The sequence below is a fragment of the Cornus florida genome, unplaced genomic scaffold (assembly GCF_030987335.1).
Source record: "Cornus florida cultivar Cherokee Brave unplaced genomic scaffold, ASM3098733v1 CherokeeBrave_3.0.0_Hap2_Chr04, whole genome shotgun sequence".
Lineage (NCBI taxonomy): Eukaryota > Viridiplantae > Streptophyta > Magnoliopsida > Cornales > Cornaceae > Cornus > Cornus florida.
Genome location: NW_026775574.1, coordinates 63,173,030 through 63,179,334, shown reverse-complemented (window position 1 = coordinate 63,179,334; position 6,305 = coordinate 63,173,030). Strand labels below are relative to the sequence as shown.

General features: G+C 36.3%; 1 pseudogene; it reads right to left on the bottom strand.

The window, feature by feature from the left end:
- Positions 1-4,710: 4,710 nt before the first annotated feature.
- Positions 4,711-4,809, bottom strand: LOC132305939 (small nucleolar RNA R71; annotated as a pseudogene).
- Between the last annotated feature and the right edge of the window lie 1,496 nt (positions 4,810-6,305).

Genomic DNA, 6,305 nt, shown 5'->3' with positions numbered 1-6,305 from the left:
AAAATATACTAGACTAAAGTTGAAAGTAGTTGGTATAAAGATTATGGTTTTAAAATCGGACTAAGGTGGTGAGTTTTAATGGGAGAATGATAAAGATGGTATAAATCATAGTACTTTCAGTACATACTTAAAGAGCAGTACATTGTGCAACAGTACACCACTCCTAGTTTTCCTGAACAGAATAAAGTTGTAGAAAATAGAAAGTGTAGGGATGTCTTACAGAGATAGAGTTATATAATGTAGATATTAAGGAGCTTAATACTCACACTACCAATGATTATTTTATTAGGCATCTTGAAAGATTAAAGGATCTGTCCTGTAGACCTATGGAGATTATTGGAATATACTATGTATATTTAATGAGAGTGGTGAATCCAGTGGGAGTTTAAGATATTGTAGTTTCTTTTTGCAGAAAAGTATTTCCAACATATATTCTATTTATTTCAGGTTTCATTCCACCTTCTTTAGTGGTTTCAGTTAAAGCTCACATTCCCACTTTTTCAGTTATTCCCACTTAATTAATTATTTCTTCTTTGCAGGATTTTCTTTCAGTTTCCAATCTAGTTCCTATGCATGTTTAGCTTAAGAGATCTTCTAGAGCTTGGAAGTATGTTGTAGTTAGTGTTTTTGAGGTGTTTGATGGATATAAGACAAAATTGATGACCAAGTGCTTAAGCAAAAGTAAAGTATTGATTTCCTTGAGATTTTTTCTTCAGTTTCATTAAAGGAATCTTTAAGAGTCATTTTTTCATTATCACTCATTTATGGCTTAAGCAAGTTTTATAGCAATAGTATCCAAAATTTTGATACAGTGGTTACTAATTATAGATTCAAAGAGAATGTTATGGATAAATGCATATACCTCAAGTTCAGTGGGAGTTATTTATTTTTATTTTATTTTTTGTTTTCCTTGTCCTATATGTTGATAATATTTTACAAAGTAGAAATGACATTCATATGATACATGATATTAAGAATTTTATGTAAAGTTTTGACATGAAGGACATGGGTATGCAAAATATGTCATTGGCAATAGGATCCATAGGGATTACACTACTGCAATACTTGGACTTTCTCTAAAGGCTTATATTAATTAAGTATATGGAAACAATTTAAGGGTAACTAAGCGTAATAAACCCATTGACATAAAGTATATTTTTCAAGCGTGCGAAGGTTAAGGTTTAAGTGTCATTAAGATTTCCCTATATGGTTACAGAAAGATTGTTTCAAATCCTCTTACTAATGTCTTCAGCCGAAGATAGTAAAGTATTTAAAGAGCATGTAATTCGGATAGGTGTTCGAGAGTTATTATGGTATGATGTCTGGTATTTCTTTTATATATGCTACATTGCAGTTAGTTTCTTTACGCCTTGTGATGATAGTTATTTTTCCTCCGGTTCACACCTTATGCTGATAGTTATTTGCATCCAAAATAAAGTTAAGATGCATAATTATTATTATCTTGATGTATATGGTTTATGTACGTGCTATTATGTTTGTCTGGGAGTGGTATTTCACTCATGAGGTTGTTTGGGTTAGATGTGAGTGATGAGCATTGAAAAGTGCGTATTTAAACCTCTTAAGCTTAGGCATTCTAGTACCTTTATCTATCTTACTTTACCATTTTAGATTGATTTCATATTATTTCTATTTTCAGGCACTTATCCCGAAAATAAGCTAACTCAGCCAAATAAGAGCTTAATTAAAGCAATTCTGGGATTGAACAAATAAAAGAGCAAAGTGGAGAAAGAAATAAGCAAAATGAAGCAAAGCAGCAAGTTCGATCGATCCAAGTCCAAGGTTCGATCGATCGAACATTGATCGATCTCAGCACTTCAAGATAGATCCAAGCCTTGACCTAAAGCACTTAAGTCCAAAAGTTCGATCGATCCAACATCATTCTTTGATCCATCGAACACCTTTGTCCTTATCCAAATGATTGATCCTATTCACAACAGTACCACCCACTAACCACTTTTGTCCATTTCCCATAAATATCACCCATAAATATCTCGAATTTGTCTTTTTCCAAAAAGCTCAGCCAGTTGGATCGATCCAGCCTAAGTTCGATCGATCTCACTTCCTTTCGATCGATCGAACTTCCTCCAGTGCGAAAAAGTTAAAATTCCATCCTATTGAAAGTTGTCCTTTATCCAATCATTAGGGAATATTGTGTGCACGACCCCAGCTCATTTTGGGTGTCATTTTGACCTACCTATATAAGGATAAGGATTATTTTTTCAAAGGGGCGAGACAACATTACTTTTCATACCATCTCTTGGAGAGGAAGTTTAGAGGAGGAGAAGGAGGCTAGAGACACCATTGGAGATCTTCATCAACAAGGAGCAAACCTCTTCCATGGAGTTAGCCCTTGAGGGTTGGAGCATCATCACCATGAGTGGCTAAACATCCTCTTGGGGCTAGAGTTAGCCCCAACCATGCTTTCTATATCTTAATCTTGTGTATTATTGAGGGATTAGTGTTGTAATTAATGTTTTGGCACTTTGATATATATAGATCTTGTTTATTCAATGATTTATGTGGTTTAATGCTTCCAATTGGTCATTTCATTCTATCCATATGTCTATGTATGCTAGAGTAGATGTTCATGTATTTATCTCTAGATTTTGTGTTATTGATGCATGTCTACGTGTATTGATGCTATTGATTTAGAGATTGTGAAAACATTGTGCTTAAAAGAATTCTTTTGTAATTCTCTTGATGGTTTATGCTTACCTTTTGATGGATTGTGCCTCTCCCCTAGTTTATTTTCATGCTAGTAGCGTAGATGTAGTGTAGTTGTAGTGTAGTGTTAAATGGGAGGACAATCTATGTTTGTTGTTTGATGATCCAAGCTTGTGAATGCAATTAGCATATGTCTCTATCCTTGTGTTGTATTTGGATTGTGAGCTTAATGAAAGGATTGATAACTTATTTTGATTTATTGTGCCTTTCACAAGTTATTTAGACAATATATGCTTCATAGCTTAGATATATTGTGTCTTTCACATGATGTTTAGACAATACATGCTTAACTAGTCATCCTTGCTTATTGAATCAACCAAATACATACACACCACTATTGCAACCCACTATTTACCCTCATTAATCACTTGTCAATGATATAGAAATGCATTGCTTGGTGGTGATCTCTAAACCTCAAGATATCTCCCTCCCTTACTTACTCTCTTTAGCATTGCATTCTTACTTAATTTAATTTAGTAGCTCTCTAGCTTAAACAACCAACCAATCAATTGTTTGATCATTCTACTTACTAACCCTAGTTGCGATTCCACATTCAAGTACGACTCCAATCCCTTGGGATGATCCCTACTCACTCTTGCTATGTTAGTAGTAGTGTTGGTAGTGGTTTTTATAAATTTAAACTTGACCCAAAAGGCTTTTCTTGAATCGCACATTCACTACATCATTTTGGCGTTCACAAGCGGCCTCGTCAAATTTTGGCGCCGTTGCCGGGGATTAGGCAACGTCATATTTGTGGAATTCATTAGGAATTAGTACTCTTTTGATCGTGTCTTTTCTTTACTTTGATTTCACTTTTCTTTTTGGTTACTTATTGTGTTTGTTTTCACTTGACTAGGTGTATTGTTGGAAAGAAGCCACACAAAGGAGCATCCAAGCTAAGGAACAAAGCAAAGCAAAGCAAAAGAAAGGAAAAATGCTAAAAACTTAAAAAAATTGCTAAGCTAAGCTTTAAAATTTGGAGTTGAAGTGCTAAAAGACCTTTGTGAGACTTTCTTTACTCAATTCCTTAGTTAAATCGTCGGCCCGCGTGGAGGCTTGTAATTCAATTCTTAGATAAATCGTGAGCCCACGTGGAGGCTATTTTATTGTTCTTTGCATCACCTTTGTTAAAGCATAGGAATATGGGTTAAGTGTTTGTGGAGGGAGTTTCATTGCATTGTTGTGAAGGCATAGTGTTTGTCATTCTTTGTGTTTGTTGTGTTTTGTATTGTGCATGTATGGGCATCATTCATTAAGACCAACTCTTGCCCTTCTTGATTTGCATCTTGAATCTATCGTTAGAAATCTTAGGGGAAGAGGAAGTTCGAATAGAGCCAATCTTTCAATGGATGACCATAATGATGATCATGTTGAGGACCTTGGTCACATAGACCAACAAGGCATCCTTTATCCAAATGTGCACAATAAGAACATTCAAGTACCATTAGGCATGCCTAGGCCATACATTCACCCACCACCACGACAACAAGGCCAAGTTCCATTCGGAATGCCAAGGCCAATGTATGCTCCACAACCTCCCATTGTCAATCGAGGAATTCAAAATCAAGGTGTTCATGTTTCACCTCAAGTTGCTAACCCACCACTTGCTTTGAGAGACCATTATGTGCCAAATGAATATAATGCACCCACATGCATTCAATTGCCACCATTTCGAGCACATCATTATGAAATTAAAGCACAAACCATTCAAATGCTTCCTAACTTTCATGGACTTCCAAGTGAAGAACCCTATAAGCATTTGGATGAGTTTCTTGAAGTATGTTCCACCGTAAAATATACGGACATGCCGGAAGTCTTAAGGCTTAAACTTTTTCCATTCACCCTTAAGGACAAGGCAAAATATTGGTTTAACAATCTTAGGTCTTTTTCAATCACTTCTTGGGCAGAAATGCAACAAGCATTTTTGAAGAAGTACTATCCAGTTTCTAAAACCAATGCCATGAGGACCTCAATTCAAGAATTTACACATGGGGATGGGGAGACATTCCATGAGGCATGGGAACGCTTCAATGAATTGCTAAGGAAGTGTCCACACCATGACATGCCCAAATGGCAATTAGTTCAATTTTTTTTTGAGAGCTTATCGGATAATTATAAGGGCATGTTTGATGCTTCTATGGGTGGCTCTTACATTGATAGGCATGAGGATGACGTATGGCGTCTCTATGAAAGCATGAGTGAAAATTCTTTGCATAAAACACTATCATCCAAGAATGGTAGAAATTCACAAGGTAGGAAGAGTGTAGGCTTACATCAAGTCGAACATTCAAATGAGATAGCCGCCGAAATGAAGTCTTTGTCTCAAAGGTTTGATCAATTTTTGATTAACCAAAACTCGGCGAACCAAGTATCTTCCTTTCCTAACCATTCTCATCGTGCATCAAATGAAACTTGTATGACTTGTTCTAGTGTTCTTCATATTACTTCTCATTGTCCTCATGGACAAGTGCAAAATAAGCCTAATGAGCAAGTCAATGCGGCTTTTGTGAACCAAGGGAACAATCCTTATGGTACTCATTACAATCCAAGTTGGAGAAATCATCCGAACTTCTCATGGAAAAACCAAGGGGAAGGCTCAAACCCTCCCCAAGGCAGTTTTCAAGGGAAGTATATTCTACCTCCAATGCAAAACCAAGGATCCCAAGGTTATAGGCCATACCAATCACAAGGGAATCAATTCTCTAATTCTCATTTTCCCAACCAATCATATTCCCAAGGTAATTCTCGAAGTCCTGCTTTTGAAGAGAAAGTTTTAAATGCTTTGGGCACTTTAGAGGCTAACACACAATTGCTTCATTCTCACTCTTAATCTATTGCAAAGCTAGAAACCCAAGTAGGGCAAATAGCTAGCACTCTTAATGCTAGAGAGAAGGGAAAGATGCCTACTAATGCCCCGCCTAAACAACAATGTGTTGTGGAAACCCAATCCTTATCGAAGGGGTATACCATAGAACATGTTAATGCGGTGACCACCTTGCATAGTGGTAGAGTTGTAGATAATCAAGTAGAAATGACCAATGAAGAGAGTGAACCAGTGCAACCACAAGTTGTCACCCGTCCCGTTTCACATCACATTCCTCCTTCATTGCATACACATGATCTTGCAAATGAGAAAGTTTTGAAAAATGTGTTTGACAAAGAAGTCTTGAAAAATGATGTTGAGAAAGAAGTTTTGTTGAAAAATGATTTGAAACAAAAAGATTCAAAAACTTCTTGTGTTGAAGTGGCTTTAAAAGAAAATTCTCAAAATGTTTTCGAGCCAAGAGTTCCATTTTCGGACGCCTTGAAAGGGTCCATTTCAAAATAAAAGCAAAAAGTCATGACTAATGAGATTTTGGAAATGTTTAGGCAAGTAAAAGTTAATCTCCCACTTTTGGATACAATTAAGCAAATTCTGGCTTATGCCAAGTTTTTAAAAGATCTTTGCACCCAAAAGCGGAAGAACAAGAGCCAAGCACCAAGAAAAGTGGTTTTGACCGAGCAAGTAAGCTCAATTTTGCAACATAACACTCTTCCAAAGTTTAAGGACCCCGATTCAC